This window comes from Ochlerotatus camptorhynchus, unplaced genomic scaffold (assembly GCF_037179485.1).
Source record: "Ochlerotatus camptorhynchus isolate MF236.1 unplaced genomic scaffold, CSIRO-AGI_Acam_v1.1 ptg000137l, whole genome shotgun sequence".
NCBI lineage: Eukaryota > Metazoa > Arthropoda > Insecta > Diptera > Culicidae > Ochlerotatus > Ochlerotatus camptorhynchus.
The window spans coordinates 2,792,664-2,820,596 of NW_027040627.1; the positions used below are offsets into that span (position 1 = coordinate 2,792,664).

The window sequence follows — 27,933 nt, forward strand, 5'->3', positions numbered from 1 at the left end:
ACCCACGTATTTGATAAACATGATTCCATTAAATCCTGATGAATGTGGGCGTCTTAGTGGAATACCTGTATAATGAGAGAGAGGATTAGTATTTTCCATTTAATTCCATTTCCCTATCGGCTACATTCGTGCTTAGATTCGTGTGGTAAGATAGGTAGTCTATCGATGCAGGATGAAGCATTCCATCAACAGGGAGTGGGAAAATCGTCAGAGGAACCCGAGGCCAAAGCAGCGAAGGCTTCGGAAAGCGGATAGACAACATGAATAATTTAGGAAGTAATAAATATATTTTTAGAAATTTTATCAAATAAATTAAGAAATTAATTCATATTTATTAGAACTTATTTAAAAAATCTACGAAAAAAAAAACGATAAAAATTCTTATTTTAAAATTAAAAACACTGTTTTCTATTTGAGAATGGCACATTTTATGTCAACTATACCATGCTTTCCTTTCAAAAGTTTGTTTTGAAATGAAAATAATCCGCTTTTAATTTGAGCACTGCCTCGCTTTCCATTTGACAGTACTACAATCCACTTTAAAAATGTCAACTTTTGAAAGTAGGGAGTCAGCAACTTTTGAATTAACAGTTGGATGACTTCTGTTTTGAAAGAACCAATGCAAACTTTTAATTCTACCAATGGTTTTTTTTTTAATTTCTAGATAGAGCTGGAATTAGGGCGTAACAGCTTTTGTAAACAATGACTTCTCTCGATGATATCTAGAAAGCCAATGCTCGCATACTCAAATCAACATCACTATCAAGTAGGGGAAGACTTCCCCTTCGCGTTGGTTATGTTGGTTGGGGTGGGCGTGCCTTGAGTTTCGAGAAATCATCGATAGAAGTCATTGTTTACAAAAGCTGTTTCGCCCTAATTCCAGCTCTATCAAGATTTAATTAACGATTATTTTTTGTGTGTAGGGCCTAACTTTGGTTTGAAATTTTTCAATCATCGGCCCTTCAACGTCACTACCCTAATAAACAAATACCATAAACGAACTGTATCCTGGATGAGTAATCTATCCCCAGGGTTGCTTCCACTCACTTGCTATAAAAACATATTTTTCGGAATTATGCAATCATTAGATGATATAATGATATGTTGTACTTGTAAGTAACAAGAAGAAGGTCTAAAGTATGTGTTTGACTCATAAAACCTGTCAATTTTACTTTCAGAGCGTCACAATAAGCGATCGTATGATTCATGAGCGTTCACTCAGAGTGAGCACTCGCGAGTCGTAAAATGGCTGATTGTGACGCACTGAAAGCAATATTGGCAGATTGTATGTGTCAAACACATACTTCACGTCCTCATCTTGTAACTTACAAGTACTATCACTATACCATCTCATGATTTCATAATTCTGAAAAATATTTTTTTATAGCAAGTGAGTGGAAGTAACCCTGTCTATCCCACAAATGGTTTGGATGATACCCCGAACAGCTCTCTTTCATGTTTATTTTTATTATAGGGTAGGCTTATCAATGAAATGAAATAAATGAATGGTTGGCCGTTTTAGCGTGCGGCCCTATTAATGAATCGAAAATTTCGTTGATCGCCCGCATAAACGCGAACCATATCTTGACCTTACCGAAAATGGTTAAAAATTGTTTATAATCCTTGCTAAACTTTAACTGAAATGGTTATGGAACTTTACATGAACGTTTGTGTGATAAAGTTTTAACCTTATGTATTATGGTTTTTTGGAAGTGAACCTTACAAACAATGGGTTGTTAAGAACCATTACCATTTAAAATTTTAGTTTTCTCCATACATTTTCGGAAAGAGAACTATATTAGAACCTTTTTAATTATGATTTGAGAACTTTAATGGTAATGGTTATGGTATTCAGTAAGGTCCATGGATGGTTTTGTAACATCGATCAACTTTATGTGGAATATATCGCGAATAGGTTGCCTGTAAATTAATGATTACCAATTCGTGATATATTCCACGTAAAGTTGACCGACAATACAAAACCATCCATGGACCTTACTGACTACCATAACCATTACCATTAAAATTCTCAAACCATAAGTAAAAAGGTTCTAATATAGTTTTCTTTCCGAAAATGTATGGAGAAAACAAGAATTTTGAATGGTAATGGTTCTTAACAACCCATTATTTGTAAGGTTCACTTCCAAAAAACCATAATACATAAGGTTAAAACTTTATCACACAAACGTTCATGTAAAGTTCCATAACCATTTAAGTTAAAGTTTAGGAAGGATTATAAACAATTTTTAACCATTTTCGGTAAGGTCAAGATATGGTTCGCGTTTATGCGGGCGGCTGTTTCGAAAATCGAGTTATTTTTAATGATTTTTCTCGATTATGTGGAAATTTCTTCTTCAAGCGGTGCTAAAGAATGGTATCAAACCCCGATTTGTTTACCTTTTGGACATCCAGCTTTCCTTGTCGGTAATGGCGGCCTGTTTGTATCAATAAATGTATCCTTCACTGTGCTTTTTGGCACTATCTGGTGGTTCGGATTTTGACCCCTGCATTTCCCTCTCCCAGGAACAGAAGAAAATGGAACGACACACGCTCTACAGGTAGTGTCAAAAAGCACAGTGAAGGATATATTGATTCATACAAACATGCGCTGGATAAGCTCATTTTAAAAGTTACTCGGGTAGAATTCACCAGGTCGGTCAAAACTGAACCTTTTGGGTATACCCAAAAATGGGTAAACTATGTTGGGAGTGACAAGTTGACTAATGAACAAAGTCGATCGGATTCATGTCGATGTTTTAATTTGTCAAGCTTAATAATGTTTGGGTAGGTTCAGTCTGGGAGGATTCTACCCAAATTTGAGAAGTTTTCAAATAGAGTGCATAGAATTGCTAATCATCCAAAATGTTTTCATTGGGGAGTTTTGCATCTGTAGTTGTATCATGTTTGTCGGTTCGTTTCATTGGATTTGATGCATACATTTTCGGTACGAACAAGAAGTAGTTCGAGTGTTTCTCCCGTTCGTTGCTGTCTTCTCTGTGGTTGCGTGGTGCTGCTGAAAGCGCGAGTGCCTGGTGATCGCGTCGTTTTTTCTTATCGCTATTTTTTCCTTCGTACGGGATCCGGAAAACGCCACCCTTAATTGGAAGTGCAAGTGAAAAACCTCACGGTGACTCGTGTATATCCGGTGACTTGGTGTGAAAAATACAAAAGACCAAATTCCAGATCAACAAGCTGGCAACAACAACGAATGGGGCCATCAGGGGAGCATAAAAAAGGCTTGCCGCAGTGATGATAAGCTAGTGTTCGAGCAAGAGGAAAATTTTATCGATCGATTTCTCTGCCGATTTTCTTGCTGCTTCCACTCCACTGTTGCTTATGTGAATCTGTCAACGCCAGTAATCGGAAAAATCGTGAGAAGTTCTGCGAATGATTTCCGGTATTATTATGGCTTGTCGTTAGTGATTTGTTGTGCTTATCTGCATCTACGAGAAATGTATCAAGATTTAGCATTAGCTGTTCAGATAGCACAGTAAAAAAAAACAACAGGAAGGAAGTACTCAGGAATCAATCGAGTCTAGGAGTGTAATGAGAAATTGATACGGCATATGTACGAGAAATCCCTGTTCATTAGAGAATAAAATCAGGGATTACCAGCAAAGCAAACAAGGGCGAAATCACGGAGGCAGTTCCAGCAAAAGAAGAACCTGCAGTATTATTTTTACTACGGTGAGTAGGTATCTATAACCTGTTTGCCGTATAACGATTTGTGGCATTTGTGTTGATAAATATTTGTTTGTCATACTTTGCATACCTAATCCCTCGGCTGGAATTCATTTCGAAACATTTTTGCTAATCAATAATTATGTAACAATTTATAGGTATCTTGTTTTTATAATAATATTGGTTGTACATGCATACATCACTAGACACTAGCTGTGTTCATGTTTCTTCTTTTTTCTTAACTTTTAACGCTTCTTATGCGAGTGTTTTGCCTGCCTACTATCAAGTTAGTATTCTTTGGAGCACTTCCACAGTTTTAAACTATTCGAGCATCATACTGAAAATGAAGTTCATAGTATTTTTTCAAAAGGATTTATCCAAGGTTGTTTTTTTTTCGAAAGTATGAATTTATTAGATGTTTTAACCATATTTTTTATTTGTTAGATGCAAGAAAAGGTTACGGAGTACTCGTTTGACATATTAAGCCTGTCAATTTCGCTTACTGAGAGTCGCAATCAGCGAAACCGAATTCGCTATTAGAAAGTAACACTGACAGGTTTTAGGTGTCAAACACATTCTTTGAAACCTAATCTTGTAACTTACAAGTAAATCAAGTTTTGGAAGCGTTGGGAGAAATCTTCCTTTTTTGTAAATAAGAAGAGAAAATATCTAAACTTTTTCTAAGGCCTCAAGGTTGTTTAGTTTACTAGACTTGAAGTGAACTAAATAAAAATCATTGGAAATCCCGTTACGTGAATCGCCAGGACGGGATTTCATTCTTATTTGGATTTCTTGGACAGACTCAATTCCAAGTTATTTAATCAATTCATCTTTGATCTGATTCAGGGATTCACCACTGGGCAGACCTTTCAAGATAACCTTGAACAGACGTTCCATTTTGGTGTCGAAAGTAAAAAATGTGTGTTACTTCTCAGTAAGGTACTTGAGAAGACGTTTGAATCCGTCCAAGGTTTTCATCCCGACGGCCAATTTGAAGTGAAAACTTAATTTGAACGAAATTCAAAAGTTCCTTGCGAAGAGCATGGAAATCAAAAGTGGTTGCAACAATAGGGGGAACCTTTTCCTTTTTGGAACTAAGCCTGGAATCTTTAGTGGAATTTTGCCTGGGTGATGGGTCATTCTCATCATTCGTAAGCATATCAAATTGATTGCTCAATTGAATTTCATCAGAAGGGGGATGACGCGATTGCCGTTTTCTTTTGCCCTTAGGCGCCATGGCGGCGGAAACATGTTTCTTCAAATCGACTTCCTAGCAGATTACTATAAGAATTTTTCAAATCATAATCCAAGCAGGATTACCTCGGGTAGGGTCCAAATAGGGATCGAAGAGATAACATTAAAATAGAAATTTATACTTTTTCTCCAAATCGATTTCCAAGCAGATTAGAGCGAGGTACCTAGCTCCGGTACTCACAAGTCTCTACCTCACGCCTCACGCCTCACGAGTCATATGACTACCAGCTGAAACATGGATATAGTTGGGTGGGTAGCCTGTGCAATGTTGTCAATCTGACAATGGCAAAGTGAAGAGGTGCGGCGCGAACGCTGGCACGATAACCGTAGCACGGAATTGAGGAAATACTTCGTCAACCCGAGTGTCCACCAAGGAGCACAGAAACCAACAGAGAAGGATTATGAACGGATTTTAGCACTTTAGCGCAAAACAAAGAACAAGAATTGGAACTAGATGTACATGAGCAAAAATCCGCTATCAAAGGAGACCTCCTTCGATTCAGTTGCTTAGTAATTTGACGAAGGCATGGATCATTCTCATTTGAGAAACGCTTGATATCATTCAATTGAGTGTAACCTACACATAAACGGAGGTCTGGTCGACATTTCGGCGAAAAAGCCAAGCCAACCTGACTTCAACCAAACCCCAACCCGATGTTGATCCGACAACAATACGGCATTGAGTCGACATCTACCATAAATTTGCCTTATAATGATCCGACATCGGGTCGACTTGTCTGTTCGGAACCATTTTGCTGGGTTTCTTCCATACTCCACTGTCGTTTTTTCAAATGACAGTGAGTGACTCAATTGCAGTGACAATGAGCTTCGAATGAGAAAGGGGCTCTTCAAATTATGGTCATGTGAGAATGCGTTTCCACAGAATTGATTGAATGGTTGTATTGGTTCGTCTTCAATCGAAAGATATGAAAATTAACAGCACTGAGTGGAGTTGCCAAGGTGTTTTTATCGTAGGCAAATCGTAAGCTCCAAATTCGCTATTATCGTCGTTGTTGGCAGTACTATCCATATATTTTAAATTAGGGGCTGTTCATTAACTATGTAGACAGTTTTTTACGGATTCTTAATCCCCTTCCCTCTGTGTAGACAACTGTCCATACAAAAAAAATTGTATTGGCCTTGGATAATTGCCAACCCCCCTTAACCGTCGACAGCCCCTTAACCGTCGACCGTAGAAAATACATGAATTATCGCGTATCTTAATCATTCGTTACATATCAAAAGAGAACTTAATCGTACTTTGACTTGAAGCGCTGTGGATTGTGAGATGCCCGATAACCCTGGAGGGATCGTTTTTGCTTACTGAGTTTTTATCACGGGTTTAATCTTATACCTTGTACAGACATACAAAGTTCACTGTTGTACTACCGTTGTAGCATAGAGGTAACTCTAGGACCAGAAGGTCCCGAAGAAACGAGCTCAACTTTTTGGCTCAGCTCTGGTACTATCTTCGGTCCCAAGCTAATCGATTCACCCCTCGAAACATAGGAAAATCCACTAACCCCTCATTTTATCTGTCAAACTTTCATAGCGAATCAAAACAAACATAGTGTAGTACTAGAATTACGACTAGAATGGGGTACGTTAATCGTATGCTTGGGACCAATAGGCTAGTCAAGCAGTGAGCCAATTTAAAATCATTAGTTTCGTATTGATTGTTGGTTGTACTGTTGTACAAATTGTACTTTTTGAGGTACTAGATTAAAGGAATGGTACTAATTTGTATGTATGTCTATAGTATTAAGCTCTCCATCAAAACTGTTTAAATGCATGATCACTAAACAAAATTATATGTTCTTTCGATAGTTGGCTATCGAGAGATTAAATGAGCAACAAATAAACAATATATACTAGACTGGCCCACATTTATATGGGAGATTTTTTTTATCAATTTTTTCAACGGGCCAACCCCCAAATTTGTGCCGATAGGTGAGAAAACCACTCTCTGAAAATTTCAGCTCATTCGGATGTAACACCAGCTGGCGCTTTTGGCTTAAAGTTTGTACGGGGATTTTTTTTTTCGAAATCTATGGAGAAATAACATCTCTTCATATAATGAGAGAGAGAAGGATTAGTATTTTCCATTTAATTCCACTATTTTATTTGCTTATCCTTGACAGATACGCGTATTTCGTCTACAATGTGCAGACTTCTTCAGTGTCTTGTACTAATACTCGACATTAGTACAAGACACTGAAGAAGTCTGCACATTGTAGACGAAATACGCGTATCTGTCAAGAATAAGCAAATAAAGTAGTGGAATTAAATGGAAAATACTAATCCTTCTCTCTCTCTCATTATACAGGTATTCCACTAAGACGCCCACATTCATCAGGAACATCTCTTCACTCATTCGTGCATAAAACTGGTTCAGCAAACTTGTTTAAGCTCAGAATTTCAGCACATGTAGCTTAAGCTATCAGAAACAACTTTGCTCAAGACAGCATCATGATTCAAGTTAGTATTATGGAGATATACATTCTTGAATTTATATGTCCATTTTGTTCGTATATTGCAACTAAATTCAGGCGGCTTATGCAACGTATCAACTAGATTACAACTAAAAAATAAAAGTTCATATTTTCCACAGGCCAACATCCTAACTCATGTCAGTAGGTGAGATTACCACTCTCTGAATGTTTCAGCTGTTTTTGACGTAACACTGGTGCTTTTGGTTTAATGTTTATATAGGGGATTTGGTTGAAATTCCCCTTGGCTAGTTTTTGCACCTTGCTGTTGGTGGGCGGGCTTAATTTCATGTAAACATTAACTTCAACCCCCGATTCCTGACGGTCCTTTTGAAATGTTGATAAAGAATTATGTGCAGTCAAGGCAACGGTTTCACGAGTAACAACGCTCGTAAAACTAACGGCTTTGATTTGGTGAGTAGGTTAGTACTTTTCTGCCCTGATGATCGTGATTCTTAGGAGCAATAAAAACGTCACACATTTCAAATCATTTAAAACTAGAGCAGTTTCAACCAATTGAACTTGTTGCGGACATCCAGGGTCTAGCATCACCACCGTTTAGACAATGTTTACATCTCCCGAGTCTGATGGTGTGTATTGTAAACTTTGCTGAGGCGGTAATAGATCCGTTTAAAGACTATAAAAATAAACTACACGCTTGCATATTTCGGGTTTCCCCTCAAGTCTGATCTTAACAGATTCCAACAAAAGCAAAAATCGTAGAGCGAGATATTTATACAACTTTCCCATCGTAATTGCTCGATGTGGTTTGCTGGGGGTAACATTTAAGACGGATTGATTCAAGCACGTCGGATGGGGCTTTTCGTCTTTCACACGTTTGGCACATATTCCCGGCTCATTATTAGTACGGCTCGCTGGCAAGTTTCATCTATCAACTAACTACTGCCTGCCGCCGGTTTGTCGGCCGGCAATGAACTATATAATTTTAAAGGTCCTATTTTTAGATTGCTTACCTCAGCATTTCTTCTGAGATCTTTAAAAAAAAAAGTTGGCATCTGCTTCTCCCTGACCTGACGCGAGAAAGAGAAAGTGATTGCCGTTATCTTCTCCGATTTGCACCTGATCAATGCATCGCCGCACTGGATGTGAAGTTATATTCAACTGAATTCAAGTATTCGAAATACGCGAAAAATGTACAGACAATTGATATAGCCGTTGCGCTCGTTGCCACCACCACCACCATCATCATGATCGTCATCTTCGTGGTCGTAGTCGTCATCGGAAAGCAATGTGATTTTATTTATTTTGAAAACCGAAACAACCGAAGCGAATACCGGGCGGGAGTTGCCCACCGAAAAACTTTCATCTACTCTACACACCGCCAAGCTGTTCGTTGACCTCCCCAAGTGTAGTGTGTTATGGTATATCTTGGTTTCGACGAGGTTTATCCTCCCTTTTGTAGTGCTTCGCGCTCTTTATGCTTTGCACAGGTAGTGAGCTATAAAAACCAAGCCAAACAAGAATCTTGGGATCACATTTCAGCTCATCAGAAACATGCCTTTATTAAAGAATCCCAGTTGGTGCAACATTGCATATAATTACCAAACTAAAATTGCTTCTCTCACGACAACGCAAAACAAGCAAATGTGATTATTACCCATGCATCAAGTGCTGGCAGCAGCAGTGTTGATGGTGATTTCATCTCGAAATAACATCTAATAGAACATGGCCAGCTGTCACCTGTTTCAACACTTGATCGGAGTAGCTAGAGTATATGTCACCCTTTTCTATTCATTTTGATATTAAATTAGTAGAAACGTTCAACACACCCAACCAGGATATTAAGATTATCTTACAGATATATCGAACGCTATTATGCCGTATGGATTACTAGATCGATCGTCATTTAACCGAAACTGAATTTTCAGTCACACCGGCATATGTCATCGGTATTTTATGAATTTGTATAAAAATACAACATGTTTATAAATAATGTATGCAGGGCGCCAGAACCTTTTAAAACTCTAGGGATTGTCTTCAAGCTTCAGGTTTTTTTTAGTCGTATTAAAATTAAATTAGTTTTAAATCTTACAATCCTCTGATTTTCCACTCCCGGGTCTTTTTAATTTCTCTAGAATCCCCTAACAACATATTTTTTTAAATTTTCCCATGAATTTTCTTAGTAACAAATTTTATGTCATCTCATTAAAATTATTGATAAAGATGACGGGAATCATGCTCAATAACGTTAGGAAGAAAATCATAATTAATAACTAATAAGGGTGGAAAAGCGATAAATTGGTTTTACGAATTGTCTAAGGAATCTAAAGCTTACAAGAAATTAAGATCCAAAAAATAGATTTTTTAAGGCTACGAACTCACGTTTTACTTGATATCTGAATTATATTTTCACCAGACAGTGACAGATTTTTAAAATTCGGAGTCTATTATAATTTTAAATTTTTTCTGCTACGGTAAATGTTGAACATTTCGAACATATTTGTTTAAACCAAGACTTATAAATCCTTCATAACCTTGTAAAAATAGTCCTTTTAATGTTGTCCATATAATCAACTCTAAACTATTAGCATTTAGAAAATTTTACAAAATTTTGTTACTCAGACAATTAACCAAAGCAAAATGATAAAACATCGTTAGTATCCTTAATTTAATAAAATTTTCAAAAATCGTATAATTATAAAGATGTTGCGCGTTTTTTACATGAATTCCTCATCTCATCTCATCTTTTTATCTTTAACAACTTACAAAATTAAGTTTGAAAACTTAGTCTTGGTAGAGATCTGACCAGTTTATTCGATAACTGTTTTTCAATTATCATCATTATAATTCACTTTGTTAGAAACATTTTATTTTAGATTTTTCTTAAAGTATGGGTTAGGGATTAGATAAAAAAAAATTAAAATTAGCACTTATGATTTTTTTTAGACCATTCTGGAATAAAGTTCACAAAAGTCGCAAAAATCGACAATTTTATTTTGTTTTCCACCCAATTGTGATGATGACACACTAGAAACAATTTGGATTCTAATTGGAATTCCCTTCAAACTTTCACCATCTACTAATTTTTTTACGTAGGACTACGTCTGTGATTTCTATATGGGGGTATGCTTTGTGAAAACCGAAAATTGAACATGTAACTAAATTATGAAAGATTTTGAACGTTAATAACTCAGCTGCCCCTGGACCTATTTCAATATATTTATCACCAAACGATCAGAAATATGTCCACGCATCTGACGAATTTAAGACTATCATTTTTTTCAAAATGGCACTACTGAAAATTTCACGAATGTGCAACTGTTGTAATAAAAACGATCACCGATTGACTGTGAAAAGCGATTTCCCTAACACAGATTTCAAAGTTGAATTCCATCTGGTCTCACAAAACGGTGTTTAGTCAATCACCTTGTGATGAGTGGTGGTGTTCTCCAGTACACAACGAAAGGCTATTGATCGAATCAGTATCTCTTCGTGAGGCGCTGTGGGCCATATATGTCAAGCGCGTCATACTAAAGAGTATATACAGAGAGAACCCCGCTCAAATTCCTGTTCCTACACAAAACACAAGCTCCTGCTGCAGTTAGCAACGTAGTCCTACGCCTCCATTGCGTACAACCCTATAGGGCTGTACCTTGTAGTTTTTGAACTTAACTCTGTTAACTTGGTGGTATTCTCATGAAACTTCGCACTTCAGTTTATTCTACGTATAAAATACTCTTGTTATATTCATTACAGTTCCTTTGGTAGTTTCTTTAGATTTACCTATAAGCATTTTTCAGAAACCTTTTGAAATTCACCTCTGACCTGCTATTACTTACTTACTTACTTACTTACTTACTTACTTACTTAAGGGTCCTGTGCACCACCAGCGGTGCAAAGGGCCAACGTGAAAGACTTCCATCCTGGGCGGCTGTTCGCTTTTGCCTTGACCTGGGCCCAGGTCAGATTTCTATCGACTTGCTTAATTTCCTTATTGAGGCTCCGCCGCCATGAGCCCCTGGGTCTGCCTCTGCTGCGATGTCCTGCTGGATTCCAATCCAGCGCTTGCTTGCAGATTTCGTTTCCGCCCCGTCGAAGTGTGTGGCCGACCCACCTCCACTTTCGCTCTCGAATTTCTGTTGCTATCGGCTTTTGATGACATCGACGATGGAGCTCGGCATTCGAGATCCAGTTGTGAGGCCACCAGACACGAATTATATACCGCAGGCATCGGTTGATGAAGACTTGCAGCTTTTGAGTGTTCTCCGCTGATACACACCACGTCTCGCTGGCGTATAACAACACAGATTTCACGTTCGAGTTGAAAATTCGGATTTTGGTGCGTTGACTTATCTGGTTGGATCTCCATACGTTTCGTAAACTCGCAAAGGCAGCCCTAGCCTTCTTGATTCGTGCACCTATGTCGCTCTTGGTCCCGCCGTCCGACGCTATTTGGCTGCCAAGATATTGGAAACTTTCGACCTTCTCCACTGCTTGCCCCGCTACCGTAAAGTTGGAAGGGTTGCCCGTGTTGATATCCAACGATTTGGTCTTGTTGACGTTGATGGTGAGACCCGCCGCAGAGGAGCGTTCGGCTAGGTCATTGAGCTTACTCTGCATATCAGAGTGCCGTTGTGCTAGTAGAGCAACATCATCAGCCAAATCGAAGTCGTTGAGATGCTCCATGGTGATAGGCTAACAAAGCAGCCCACGGTTCGGTACACGGTCAATTGCACCTACCATGATCTCGTCGATTACGATGAGAAACAGTAGCGGTTATAGTATACATCCTTGTCTCACACCAGCGACTACCCGGATAGGGTCGGACAAGGCTCCGTTATGCAGAACTCTGCACGTGAAAGCCTCATACTGCGCTTCGATGAGGTTGACGATTTTATCCGGGACTCCCTTGCGTCTCAGGGCGCCCCAGAGATTCTCGTGATTGAGACGGTCGAAAGCTTTTTCGTAGTCAATGAATACCAAATAAAGGGACTCTTGGAATTCATTGACCTGCTCCAGGATGATGCGGAGCGTGACAATATGGTCCACACAAGATCTTCCGGCACGGAATCCTGCCTGCTGCCGTCGGAGAGTCGCGTCGATCTTCTCCTGTATCCGATTCAGGATAACTTTGCACAGAAATTTGAGAACAATACACAGTAACATGATGCCTCGCCAATTGTCGCACACAGTCAGATCCCCCTTCTTTGGGACCTTCACTAAGATGCCCTGCATCCAGTCGGCCGGAAAAGTCGCGGTGTCCCAGATATTACAGAATAGTTGATGTAACATTTGTGCGGATAGCATGGGGTCAGCTTTGAGCATCTCTGCTGATATGCGATCGACCCCTGGAGCCTTGTTGGATTTCATGCTTCGGATAGCTGCTTCAATCTCCTGCAGTGATATGGCCTCGGAATTGACGCGAGTGATGCGCCGCACCCTAGGCGGATCATGCCGAGATGTTGATGGCTGGTTGGCCGTTCGAAGTACTCAAACCAGCGTTTCAGCTGGTCAGTGGGGTCGGTAAGCAATTGTCCAGTCGTGTCCTTCACTGGAATCCTCGGGTTCATCCTTGCTCCACTCAGGCGTCGTGAGATATCGTAGAGGAGGCGTATATCGCCAGTGTTTACGGCTTTCTCCCCTTCGTCGGCCAGGGAGTTCACCCACGCTCGCTTGTCCCGTCTGCAAGAGCGCTTGACTTCCTTCTCTAGAGCCGAGTACCGTTGACGGGCTTCGTTCTTGGCTCCTCTGATTCTCGTCCGCTCTATCGCGGCTTTTGCTTCTCTACGCTCCTCAATCTTCCGCCAGGTTTCATCTGTGATCCACTCTTTCCTCTGGGTGCGCAGCTCACCCAAGTTGTTCTCGCTTGTTTCTATAAAGGCATAATTGATGGCCGTCCATTGTTCTTCTACGCTACCACCTTCTGGAACGTCCGCAGCTCGAGTCTCAAGTTCATGAACAAAAGACCTTTTTACCGCTGGATCTTCAAGTCGGCGTGTGTTGAACCGCCGCCCGAGTCTGTCCTCCCGTCGCTGAAAATGCGCCATGCGTAGGCGGAATTCACCGATTAGAAGGTGATGGTCAGACGCGATGTCGGCGCTGCGTTTATTCCGGACATCAAGAAGGCTCCGTCTCCATTTTCGGCTGATGCAGATGTGGTCGATCTGATTCTCGGAATGTCCATCACGGGAAACCCACGTGACTTTGTGCACTGGCCGATGGGGGAAGAGCGAGCCCCCGATCACCATGTCGTTATTGCCACAAAATTCTGCAAACAGCTCACCGTTCTCGCTCATTTCGCCGAGACCATGGCGTCCCATGACACGCTCATAGTCCGTGTTGTCGGAGCCGATCTTCGCATTGAAGTCGCCAGTGTAGATCTTGATGTCACCCTTTGGAACCTTATCCACGACGGCATTCAGTTGACTGTAAAAATTCTCCTTGTCCTGTAGCTCGGCAGCATCGGTTGGCGCATAACATTGGATTATGGTAAGGTTACGAACCCGTGTTCTAAATCTGGCAACGATTATCCTCTCATTAACAGGCTCCCACTTGATGAGCGCAGCACTTGCCTGGACGCTAAGTAGGAGACCAACTCCACGATGGCGGGGAGCGTATGTTACCAGAGTATAGTAGTACCTGTCCCGACGGCAGTTTGTGTTCTCCAAAGTTTGGCGAACGAACTTCACTCAGTCCCAGGATTTCTAGCTTCATGCGTCGCGCCTCGTTGGCGAGTTGTGCCAGTTTACCCTGCTGGGCTAACGTCAATACATTCCATGATCGAATTCGTGTCCGTTGTTTTGCGCTAAAAGTCGTTGCCGTTATATCAGTTCGATGTCTTTCTCTGTTGGTTTCTGTGACAATTGTAAAGGTTTCAGAGACAGTAGGTGGTTGGCCTAAGGTCTCCTATCCGCCGTGATGGGGCTGCCATCTTAGGTGTAGCTTCCGGGGAAGAGCATTTCTTATTCAGCCGCTGGATGCCAGTCAGACGCTGTTTGAGCCGCACCTCCATGGTGAACAGACGCTCGGGTTGGCGAAGCATTTCCTCTATCACCGTGCTATGGTTACCGCGCCAGTGTTCGCGTCGCACCTCTTCACTCTGCTATTGTCGGATTGACAACATTGCCCAGGCTACGCCAACCAGCTGTGTCCATGTTTCAGCTGGCAGTCTTTTGTGATCATATGACTCGTGGAGGCGTGAGGTAGGAACTTGTGAGGACCGGAGCTAGGTATATCGCTCCTTCCAGATTGTCACTCACCATTTTGTAGCCCTGACCTGCTATTGAAGTAATCTAATAATTTTCTTGAAACTTTCCTCAGAACTTTGTTAAAATTCTTCTTAGAATGTTGCAAGGGTGCTCCTTAAAATTCCTTAATATTTATTAAGAACCCATTAAAATTATCTCTCGAGCTAAACATTTCTTTAGAATTCAGCCAATCTATCTGCAAAAACAAGCTAATTAAAAGAACTTTGAAAATATTTCAATATGTCAGATTCTTGGGAAAGTTTTAGAGTCATTGGAGTTTTATGGAAGAGAAAAAAGTCAAAGTTACAAATTGGATTTAAAGAGCAAAATATTTTAAAATTTGAATAATAATTCTAACTCCTCCAACAAAAACCAAGAATCATGAGGATTTTCTTAGTCTGTAATTATCAAAAAAAAAAAATGTTGCTTTTTTCGACTTTACTGAAATAATGAATCTAACTTCAATCAAATAAAAAGTTCAAATAATGGACGCAGTGGTTCAACTCCCCCCAACAAAAAAACTTCAATCTGATTCGGAAACTCATACAAATGTGGAAGATAAACATTAAAAAAAAGTTGACAAAAACTAGTTAAACTAGTTAAATATATGTATATATATATATATATGTATATGTATATATTGCGGTTGAATTAGGAGGAAGGGCACTCAAAACGACGTCCGCAGAGCCATATGGCCACCGTAAAACCGGTTCCGGATGTTCCGGATTATGGTTCCGTATGATCAAATTTGATATAGCACATACCCATACCAAGCGACATATCAAATCACATCTACTCGACGAAATATGACCAATGGCACTCAAAACAACAACTATAGAGCCATATGGCTACCGTAGAACCGGTTCCGGATATTCCGGATTATGTTTCTGTATGGTCAAATTTGATATCGCCCATAACCATACCAAGCGACATATCAAATCACATCTACTCGACGAAATATGACCAATGGCACTCAAAACAACAACTATAGAGCCATAGGACCACCGTGGAACCGGTTCCAGATATTCCGAATTATGGTTGCATATGATAAAATTTTATAAAGTCTGACCAATTTTCGTTGCATTTCCCCCTGGATTGGCACACTTCCCGAAAGACGTAGTCCTACGTCAAAACTAATAACACGCAGTTAAGAAATGTCAATGTTTGATTCAAAACGCCAATGAAAAATGAAAATCAAATCCGCAATAAATTCATTGCGTTCTAACAGGAATCTAACAGGAATTTTATTTTTTATTTTGTTGTAGAGTGCTACTTCGTCGTAATCGCCCATTTCCGTTCTATCGATCAGAAAATATCAATAATATCAATGATTTCACCATGCACAAATCAATAATAGGTTTGTTCCGATGCGTTAGTTCATTAGCTACAAAATACATCCTATTAGAGCGCATTGTATGAATATGTACGCTCATTGTTCTCAAAACAAAAGAAGTGCCCCTAGTGAATCCCCTTTTTCTACCTTCATCCGTAGGACGAAGAAAAATCTAATGGCGTTTCAATGCGTTTTGACGGAATTGAAACTCGTAGGACGAACAAAGAATCAAGAAGCAGTATTAGATTTTCAAAAATATCTCAACAATTTGTGACTCTTCCAACGGTATGGAAAGGTGAATACATTTAGTAATCTTTGACAGAAATATTCTATTTTTTGTTCAAACCCGTTCAGAAAAGAGAAGTAAAGTGCGATGATAAAAAAAAACCCTATAGTTTTTTGTACCAACAGAATAATTCTTGAAATGTCGCTACCTACCGCTTTCTAGTACTACCCTGTTACATGTCTCGAATGCAATATAAACAGATTATTTATTTAAAAAAAACTGATAGTTAAATTTGATGCAATTGTCATTTGGTTTACGTGTAAGAGCACTGGCACAAACGACGATTTAATCGGGACACTCAAAAATGTGTCTAATGTACATATTTCCCATTTGGACTGCAAGCTTTTGTAAATACGTATAGATCTAAGCAAGAGATGAACAAAGTGTGGTGGGTTTCAGGTTCAAGCGATGTGTTTGTTTTTTATGCATTATTTTTTATTGTTCATTATATCTCATCCGAGAGGTCGCCATAGGAGCTAGAATATCAGTCTTCGTCTCGAATAGGACGTGAGCGCGTATATTTTTGTCATTATACTATCAGCTCCACGAATAACTGCGGCCTCGCAACAAACGGTACATTAAGCACATATCGCAATAAACCTTTGATATAGTGGACAGTGCGCTATACGGTAGTTAGCGTTTTTTTTTATAGTAGCTACGAGACGATCATACATGGCTTGCAAAATATAAAGTACCATTCGTACTTGTTAATTGTTAGCAAATGAAATTATGTCTCATTTTTTGTTCTATCATTCAACGAAGGCCAATCCAATCCAATCATTCCTTGGGATTACTACGCATGTTACCAGAAGTCTTTAGTATCCCTCCCGTAGGTTATTCTTAGGCACCTTGCCGAAGGTGGGAGAGCTTAATCTCTTGCTGTAGACCTGCATGGCCCGAAGTAATGGTAGGGTAGAGAACTACTTTGGCCTAATCGCCCATTTTGAGCCTATCGAACAGAAAACTTCAAATAAATCCATGATTTCAGAGACAAGTCAATTATGCGTTTGGTACGATACTTTAGTTAATAAGCTACCGAACGAAGTCAATGAGAATGCGGGATAGGGTTTTTGATCTAATTTCCGTCCTTCTAAGCACAACCCGCGCTTTACCTCTCTTTTCTGAACGAGTTAAAACAAAAAATGGAATATTTCTGTCAAAGATGACTTCTAAATTCATTCATCTTTCCATACGTACCGTTGGATTTGATAAAAAGTCACAAATAGTTGAGATATTGTTTAAAATCTAACACTGCTTCTTGATTCTAAATTCGTTCTACGAGTTTCAATTCCGTCCTAACGCATTGAAACCCCATTAGATTTTCTTCGTCCTACGGATAAACGTAGAAAAAGAGGATTCACTAGGAGCGCTTCTTTTGTTTTGAGAACAATGAGCGTAAATATTCATATAATGCGCTCTAACTGGATTTATGTTGTAGCTAATGAACTTAGTCATCAGAACAAACCTATTATTGATTTGTGCATGGTGAAATCATTGATATTATTGATATTTTCTGATCGATAGAACGGAAATGGGCGATTACGACGAAGTAGTGCTCTACCCTATGAAGGTTTGCACCCATAATTCCCAAAAACAAAAGAAGCGCTCCGACCGAATCAATTTTTATCTTCATCCGATAGGCCGAAGTGAATTCATTGGCGTTTCAATGCGTTAGGCCGAGTTTAGAATCCGTAGGCCGAGTTTGGCGTCAAGAAGCAGTGTTAGACTTTTGACAATATCTCAACTATTGGTTTCTTTTTTGTCAAATCTTACGGTACGTACGAAAAGGTAAATAAATTTGGAAGTCATGAGTAATAATAACATTCCGTTTGGTGCTAAACTGCGCTAGATTAAGAACGATTAAGTGCGGGTTGTGCTTAATAGGCCGGAAATGGGGTAGTTAACCCTATCACACATTCTTTTCATTAATTTTTTTAGCCACGTCATAGTACGTTTATATAAGGGCACTGACATCAGATACTAGGGGGTTTTGCCGCAATTCACTCTTAAATTGGACGATACTAGTTAGATTCAATAATGCACATTCTATCTCTATTGGAAACATTTCAGGGAAAACGACTAAATAGTTCACTTTTCAATTGTGTGTCGTACTTTCATTATTTTTCATTAAATAATTATCATTGAATGAAAAACCAAAAATACCTAGGGAAGAGCGCTACTTCGTCGTAATCGCCCATTTCCGTTCTATCGCGCAGAAATCATCAATAATATCAAATTTTTTTTTTTAACTCTTTATTTGTTCCAAATTCAAAATAAATTACATTTCATTTTAACCTAGGTGCTCCAGTTACTGCAGTAACGTACCAGCCTTAATTGTTATGATATATATCTAAGTGTTTTTACATTGTTCATGTCTTGGCAATTCAGTATTTTAAACAGGTTTTTTAACCTGCATGTCAGTATAACAATTGATATCTTAAAACTAAAAACTAAAACTAAATCTTATCTAAGTATAAAGGGAATTAATCGTTGCAATTGAGGATTGCAACGATTTTTGCCTGAAATTATTAATTATTTTGTTGGACATTTGTGCTAAAGTCTCAACATTCGAAATTCTATGTACTTCGGTAGTACTGTACCAGGGAGGCAACTTCAAAATCATTTTCAGAATTTTGTTCTGAATCCTTTGAAGTGCTTTTTTCCTGGTAGTGCAGCAACTAGACCATATTGGCACAGCGTAAAGCATGGCCGGTCTAAAAACTTGTTTAAATATTAGAAGTTTATTCGTCAGGCAAAGTTTGGATTTCCTGTTTATAAGAGGATACAAACATTTTATATATTTGTTACATTTGGCTTGAATGCCCTCAATGTGATCTTTAAAAGTTAATTTTTGGTCAAGTATTAATCCAAGATATTTCACTTGGTTTGACCAGGAAATTGGAACTCCGTTCATAGTGACTATGTGACTAATACAAGGTTTCAAAAACGAAGCTCTAGGCTTATGTGGAAATATTATAAGTTGAGTTTTGGAAGCGTTGGGAGAAATCTTCCATTTTTGAAATTAAGAAGAGAAAATATCTAAACTTTTCTGCAGTCTGCTGCAAATAACACGAAGACTTCTTCCTTTAGCAGAAATGCCTGTGTCATCAGCGAACAAAGATTTGTGGCAACCCTGAGGCAAATCAGGAAGGTCTGAAGTGAAAATGTTATACAATATAGGCCCAAGAATGCTACCCTGAGGAACTCCTGCCCTAACAGGTAGTCGATTAGATTTGGAATTTTGATAATTTACTTGAAGAGTTCTGTCAGTTAAATAATTTTGAACTAATTTCATAATATAAAGTGGAAAATTAAACTTTTTCAATTTAGCAATCAAACCTTCATGCCAAACACTGTCGAATGCTTTTTCTATGTCTAGAAGAGCAACTCCAGTTGAGTGGCCTTCAGATTTGTTTGAACGAATTAAATTGTTAACTCTTAAGAGTTGATGAGTAGTTGAATGCCCATGGCGAAATCCAAACTGCTCATCTGCAAAAATTGAGTTCGTATTGATGTGAAGCATCATTCTATTCAAAATTATCTTTTCAAAAAGTTTACTTATTGAAGAAAACAAACTTATTGGACGGTAGCTAGAAGCTTCAGCTGGATTTTTATCCGGCTTCAAAATTGGAACAACTTTTGCATTTTTCCATTTATCAGGAAAGTATGCCAAATGGAAACATCTGTTAAATAATTTTACCAAGAAAGACAAGGTACTCTCTGGGAGTTTTTTGATGAGGATATAGAAAATTCCATCATCACCTGGAGCTTTCATATTTTGAAAATTTTTAGTTATAGACCTTACTTCGTCCAAATCAGTCCCCCAGGAAACATCAAAAATATTTTCCCGAGAGAAAATATTCAGAAAATCCCGAGCAACCTGATTCTCAATAGGACTAGTAAGACCCAAACTGAAATTATGGGAACTCTCGAATTGCTTAGCAAGTTTCTGAGCTTTTTCCAAATTTGTGATCAAAATTTTACCACCTTCTTTAAGCGCTGGAATAGGCTTTTGAGGTTTTTTCAAAATTTTTGTGAGTTTCCAAAAGGGTTTGGAACTCGGGTCTAATTTAGAAATATTATTTTCAAAAGTTTTGTTCCTCAGGGCAGAGAATCGCTTTTTAATTTGTTTTTGCAAATCCCGCCAGATAACTTTCATGGCAGGATCGCGTGTTCTTTGATATTGTCTCCTACGGACATTTTTAAGACGGATCAAGAGCTGAAGATCATCGTCTATTTTAATTGAATCGAATTTAACCTCGCATTTTGGTACTGAGGCAGCTCTTGCTTCAACTATAGAAGTAGTCAGAGATTCAAGAGCATAATTAATTTCATCTTTGGTTTGCAAAGGAATGTTTGGATCGAAGTTATATTCCATAAATGTTCGATACTGCTCCCAATCAGCTCTATGGTAATTGAAAGTAGAGCTGTTGGGATTAGAAATTATTTCTTGGGATATTTCAAAAGTTACTGGAAGGTGATCAGAACCGAAGTCAGCATGGGTAACCAATTGACTACAAAGTTGACATGAATCAGTTAAGACCAAATCAATAGTGGAGGGATTTCTTGCAGAAGAAAAGCATGTTGGGCTGTTTGGATATTGAATAGTGTAATAACCTGCAGAACAATCATCAAACAGAATATTACCATTGGAATTGCTTTGAGCATTATTCCATGAGCGGTGTTTTGCATTAAAATCACCAATAATGAAGAATTTAGACCTATGACGGGTAAGTTTCTGGAGGTCACCCTTGAGAAAATTCTTTTGCTGGCCTACGCATTGGAATGGCAAATAGGCAGCTATAAACGTAAGTTGTCCAAATTTTGTTTCAACAGAAACTCCCAAAGTTTCAAAAACTTTGGTTTCAAATGAAGAAATAATTTTATGTTTGATTCGTCTATGAATAATGATGGCAACGCCACCACAGGGTCCATCAAGACGATCATTTCTATAAATCAAGTAATTTGCGTCCTTCTTAACCTTATGGGCAGGTTTAAGGAACGTTTCAGTTATAACGGCAATATGTACGTTATGAACTCTCAAAAAGTTAAATAGCTCGTCTTCATTATCTTTAAGAGATCGAGCATTCCAATTTACAATATTTAATGCTTTAAAATCCATTACTGAATTTTAAAGTCATGACAATATTATTTGCAAATTTTACTCCAATTTGAATAGCATCAAACATGGAGTTAGATTTAAGCATATCAGAAATCATGTCAATTAATGAATTCTGTAAAAATTCCATTTTGGGGGCAGTAATGCTTTCTAAGTCAAAATTGTCAAAATTTCCGTTAGAACGTTGGTTAGTATTTTGATTTCTACCCGCTGCAATAGCAGCATAGGTAGCTCCATTAACTCGCTGAACATTGTTAGCAGCGAGGGGAGTAGGTACAGATGAAACATTTGAAGCAGGGGTGATATTTGTACCTACGGGTACAAATGTAGAATTTGTTCCTCGCTGACCGTTGTTAACAGCAGAGGAATTTGTACCTGGTCGGAAACGTGGAGCGTTTCCTACCTGACGGTTAGAACGAGATTGTAGGATCGCTTTGCGAGTCTTACATTCCCAAAAATTGGATTTGTGGTTTTCACCACAATTTGAACATTTAAATTTCTTAGGATCTTCCTTCACAGGACAGTCGTCCTTTGCGTGAGAGGAATCACCACAATTCATGCATTTAGCTGGCATGTAGCAATTTTTAGTTCCGTGACCCCATCCCTGGCACTTACGGCACTGAGTGAGGTTTTGGAAATTTCCTCCAGTCTTCCTGAAGTGTTCCCACTTCACTCGGACATGGAGCATAAGGCTAGCTTTTTCTAAGGCCTTTAGGTTGTTTAGTTCACTAGACTTTAAGTGAACTGTATAAAAATCATTAGAAATCCCGTTGCGTGAATCGCCAGGACGGGATTTCATTTTCATTTTGATTACTTGGAGTGGCACAACTCCAAGTAATTTTGCCAGTTCATCTTTGATCTGATCCAGGGATTCACCACTGGGCAGTCCTTTCATGACAACCTTGAACACACGTTCAGTTTTGGTGTCGTAAGTAAAAAATTTGTGCTTCTTCTCAGTTAGATACTTGAGAAGACATTTAAATCCGTCCAAGGTTTCAGCCAATACACGGCATTCACCCCGACGTCCAATTTGTAGTGAAAACTTAACTTTCACGAAATTCAAAAGTTCCATGCGAAGAGCATGGAAATCGGTAGTGGTTATCACAATAGGGGGAATCTTTTCCTTCTTGGCATTAAGCCGGGAAAATTTACTAGAATTTTTCTTGGATGATGGATCATTCTCATCATCCGTGAGCAAATCAAATTGATTACTCAAATTAATTTCATCAGAAGGCGGGTCAAGAGTTTGCCCCTTTCTTTTGCGTTTAGGCGCCATGGCGGCAGTAAATTTTTATCCGAATCGACTTCCAAGCAGATTACTATAAGAATCTGAAGGATCGAAGAGGAATTTTCCAAATCGATATCCAAGAAGGATTACCTCGGGTAGGGTCCAAACAAGGATCGAAGAGGAATAAGAGTTGAACAAGGTAGAAAATTTTTACAGGTTGAGCACTGAAAAGTGCTGTTTAAATTTGTTGTAGCTTTAGGTAGTAGTAACACTTCCTTCAGCAAAAAGCAAATAGATCCGCACGGCAAGAGAGCACGATGCGGACTGATCAATAATATCAATGATTTCACCGTGCCCAAAACAATAATACGTTTGTTCCTATCCGTTAGTTCATAAGCCACAACATGAAGCCTATTACAGCGCATTGTATGAATATTAACACTCATTGTTCTCAAAACAAAAGAAGCGCTCCTAGCGAATCCACTTTTTCTACCATCATCCGTAGGACGAAGAAAATCTAATGGCGTTTCAATGCGTTAGGACGGAATTGAAACTCGTAGGACAAATTTAGAATCAAGAAGCAGTGTTAGATTTTTAATAATATCTCAACATTGTTTGACGCTTTTTCAAATCCAACTACGTATGGGAAAGTGAATAAATTTAGAAGAAATCTTCCATGAAAACATGCCATGTTTTGTTCAAACTTTAAAAAAAAAAGAGGTAAAGTGCGGGATGTGCTTAGTAGGACGGAAATTAGATCAAAAACCCTATATTGCAGTTGGTGTCATAAATAATTTATGTGTTGCTTAATTTTCGAAAAGGGCTAATACTTCTGTTATGGCTGTGTGTCCGGTTATGTGTTCGGTTGTTGCATTTGGGAATACCATTTACCATGACAGGGTGCGTTGGGATGGAGTCAGGTGGCCGTGATGGAAGTATAATAGCCCAGTATTTTTCGATGAGCCTTAGTTCCGGTGCGTCAGCATATGGGTGTACAGCTTCCGGGCCGGTGATTCTTTCCACCGTATTTTGCCGTTCGTCACGATTTGGAGCCTTCTGCACTTTGTACGTATGCAGACCCTCCCGGTCCTTGGCTCTCTGAACGAAAGACTTGGACAGATTCAACTTTTTGGCCACATCCCTGACCGAAGCATTTGGATTCCGCTTAAACGCTCTCACGACATGCTTGTGATCCTGATCACTAATCCATTCTGACCGCATTTCTCCTTCCAATACGATTTATCCCAGGCTAGTAAAGTAGAAAATCGTAGCCGATAGATCTTGGGCGGAACGCTTCGGAATGTTTAGAAAAATAGGACGCACGATTGATCCTGATTGGTATACGTTATTGACTACTTTCGAGAACGCAATTTTATTTGAATAGCTTGTTTAACCAGGGCATACATAATCGTCACGTTGGTCATAGCTTGTTATAATAGCCTGAACAATGCGTAAAGAGTAAATTGAAACATTGACTGTTGCGTGAAAGTGGAAATTAATGACGACCTACTTTTTCGTAGTTTTTAGTTTTCAGATTGTCGGTTGCAGTGACTTGCTTACTGAGCAGAAAAACACCGTCCCAGGTAATTTAATATTAAAGATATGTATCGCTTGTTTATCATGTATTTTGCGAAACTTGTCGTCGTCGTCGGTGCCGGGTTTGAATGGTTACAAAAACTCGAGTAACGGTATGATGTGATATGAGGGGCTCGGTGACCTTAGAGTGATCGTTTTTGCTTACTGAACATCATGAGTTTAATGTCAGGCCCATCCACATTCAAGATTCGTCAATCGTTTTATTTGTTAATATGATTGGATGGTAATAACAGCAACTCGATTATTTAAAAAGAGCTCGTTCGCCTAGTGGATAACGACATCAATTCAGCTTATCGTTTACCAAAACGAATCCTACTGCAAACCCCAACGCTTTTATCTAACATCCCAGTGATTCCTCGCGGAAGTGCAGAGATGTTCTTGGCTTCCAATAAAGTCATGTCAACACATTATGGCCGGCGCCGGTGGTGTAGTGGTAAGCGTGACTGCTTTCTCATCCCAATGGGTCTGGGATCAATCCTAGTCTATGTCGGCGGGATTTTTCTGAGGCATAAAAATCTCTGGTCACGTATTCCTTCGGAAGGGAAGTAAAGTCCGGCCCATGTGGATTTGAATAAGTGCGATATCCTACGTAGGTGTGGAAGCTGCCTTCCTGCACATTCGATTGCCGTCAATGGATGGCAATCGATGTCCGTCGGTGATTGGCACTAGATTGCGGAACAGAGACCGACGTTAAATAAAGGAAAGAAAACATAATAATCGGCATATGTCGCGATTCCTAAAAGATGTGTGTAATTTTTTTTTTACAAAACTGTACATTTCGGTGTAGTTGGTTAAGATTTGATTATTGATGAAACTAATGAACATTTTTCGAAACCCAAAGAAGTGATAGGGAAGTTCTTGTTACGACTACAGGCGGTATTGTAAACACAGACTGGCGAATAGAAATTCGGGGAAACTAGAAGCACTGATATTTCACATTCATTACCTGCAATTACCTGTACTCATTTAGTTTCAAATCATGTTTATTCAAAAGATTGCTTTAAAATTATTTATTAAAAAACCGAAACTTTTGTCCGTTTGGCTCCACGTTTTAACAATCCGTTTGGGCTCAGCTGGATTCGTCTTCGCCAGTCTGTGTTTACTATACCGTCTGTAGTTACGACCCATTACATTATTTAATCCCGCTGGGCACACTTGGCGCAGGTAGACGGTAGAGGATGATGATTAGCAAAAGATAATGAAGAAATACATGCGGAGTGTGAAAGCTTTAGTGCTTAAAGAAAAGCTGTCAGTTTCTATTGCAAATAAGCAGAAACCCCCGAAGTTCTCGGTTGAACGTAATCGGTGCCAACACATGAACAGACACGACACGGGACTAAGGACTGCTGAAGCGTGTCTTTTAATGCTTCAGAAGCAAACGTAACCAGTGGTTTTAAAAATCGTGAGTAGAAAATCGATCAGTAGCAACCAGTGAAGACAAACTACATTTGGGAACGACCATCAATGGCGATATGGGGTCGTATGGATAAAAGAGTAACTGTGTACTTTATTTTTCCGATTTAAAAATCACGGGAGAATTTACTTTACTCCCTTTATTCATACGGCACATTATATTTCAATTAGGGATTTTCAGCAGGGAATTAGGTACTGAATAAACAATAACATACAAATAGATAGCATCATGTAAGTGATAGTGTAAATGGATGCAGATTACGATGATAGCAATTGTAGCAGTAGTGTTTGGTTTTGTCGTCCACTTCTAAAACTGTTGTTTGTAAAGAAGCGTAAGTTCACTTGTCTGTGATACACTTCGTTCTACACGGGCAATTTATGTGCTAAACTTGTAGCGTGTGCCGCAGTTAAAACACCCATCCCTCATTGTAAGTCGTTTGTATGTATTTAGTGGACTGGTATCTTTACATGGTCATCGTAGATCCCCATAAACCGGTTGCAACGTGACACTACAGTTCATCTGATGGTCGATAATTAATACGTTACGTAAAATTTACACATCCTCCCTTCTGCCGATGGATTTTTTATTTGTTCTGTGCACGCTGGATACATTTGAATTATACCGGAAAGAAATTCTCAATTCAAACTAATGAAAATACCGACATGACTGAAAAAAAATAGATCACTGTCCCCTTTCCTACCTTTCGGTGATGCTTATAAATACAAATATTGCATTTATAATCTATTTTTTAAATTCGCTCTCGTTTCGTAAATCGCGGTGTAATCACCACAATTGTGAAATATATCTTACCTCAGTTCCACGTAGAGATGGAATCTCTGAAAAAAAAGGTTTACCTAAAAGTGCACTCAACTGCGAAGAGCGAAGCCACACCACACCACGCGATAACCCTGCGCAACCAATTCCAATTCCGAGGTCTCCAGCTCGACCGATAGACCACATCGATAGCTACAAAAATTTGAACGAGAGCACAATCCAACACTCCATCAAACTACCATCATCTCATCATCATCATCATCATCGATCATGATCATCATATGCTTGCTTAGGCCGGCAAATTGCAGCTGATGAAAATTGATTTTCTCTTCATTAAAACCCATCACGCTATCGACACTACTGGACCAAAGCGCAAGACCTACACAGCTCTCCGTGTCTTACTTCGATCGTTCGCTTTGCGTCATACTCAGTAGCCTTGTGCCGCGGTCGCATGGATTGAGAACACCTGTACGGAATGCAAAAAAAAGATCGTTGGGATTGTAAACATTTGTAGAATTCACTTTCATGCAAGTGGTTGTTCGTAGATTTATTAGTTTCATTGATCTTGGTATTCACCAGTGATGCGCACGAAGTAAATCGACTGTTGACTACAGTGGCGTTGCTTAACCTCACTTTTTCCCTGTGCACTAACTTCGAAAACCTGATTTATGGCCATTATTATACTCGAATCGGTTGCAAAATGCGGAAAATCAGTAAAACTATATCATTATCTGCATTTTGCAACAAATTTGAGTGTAATATGGCCATAAATATGGTGCACAAGTAACAAGTGAGGTTACGCACGCCACTGGTATAGCTGTTTGAGGTTATGACTTTCAAACTCTGATGCTCAAAACAGGTTTGAAGTTAACATTGGAGCATCGAGGACCGAAAACTATTAACTCAAACGTAAAGCTTGAATGAATTCCCTTCTTCACTAAACCAAATTATCGTCGCGTTTAATTTTTAACAAACTTGTATTACAACTATTTAGATTTATGCGACATTACGCATAAATAAACATGAATTATCATGTAAATTTACGACATATTAAGTGTTAACTATGTGTGTGTGCTATAAATCGTAGAAATTTACATGTTTTTTTCTTCTTCGAACGGTGGATGTACCAACTGCAAGTTGATAAGAAGCTGTCCACAGCTTTTGAGAAGTTTAAGACCCCCTTTGTGGACAATCATCAATATATATAATTTTTGGATGTAATACTAAGTTTTTGTCGAAGGTATGGGGTACCATTTCCAGGGCTGATACAACAGGCGCGGATTTCGCGACTTTCGAGGATTTGTCGCGAATTTGAACTATCAGTGGCAAAAATCGCAGAAACATTAAATGATGTCGCGAAAATCGCGAAGAGACTGATGTGCTAACACAAAAGTTGTGAAATTCAGTTTGACCTTTTCATCCCGGATTATTTTGCTCTCATAAATTTTGTTGTTCATTTGGCTCTAGTTTTTTTTTTCATTTTTCTACCGATTTAAACCAAACACCTTGCAAATAATCGAGAAATTATCAGAATTTCATAAGTCACACAAC

At 39.0% G+C, this 27,933-nt stretch overlaps 1 protein-coding gene across 1 annotated transcript in view; it reads left to right on the forward strand.

Moving 5' to 3' along the window:
• Window positions 1-2,977: 2,977 nt before the first annotated feature.
• egh (beta-1,4-mannosyltransferase egh) overlaps window positions 2,978-27,933 on the forward strand; it is a 107,122-nt gene continuing 82,166 nt past the window's right edge. The window contains exon 1 of the mRNA XM_065221040.1: window positions 2,978-3,687. The gene's annotated coding sequence lies outside the window, so the exon portion shown is untranslated. The remainder of the gene's footprint in view (window positions 3,688-27,933) is intronic.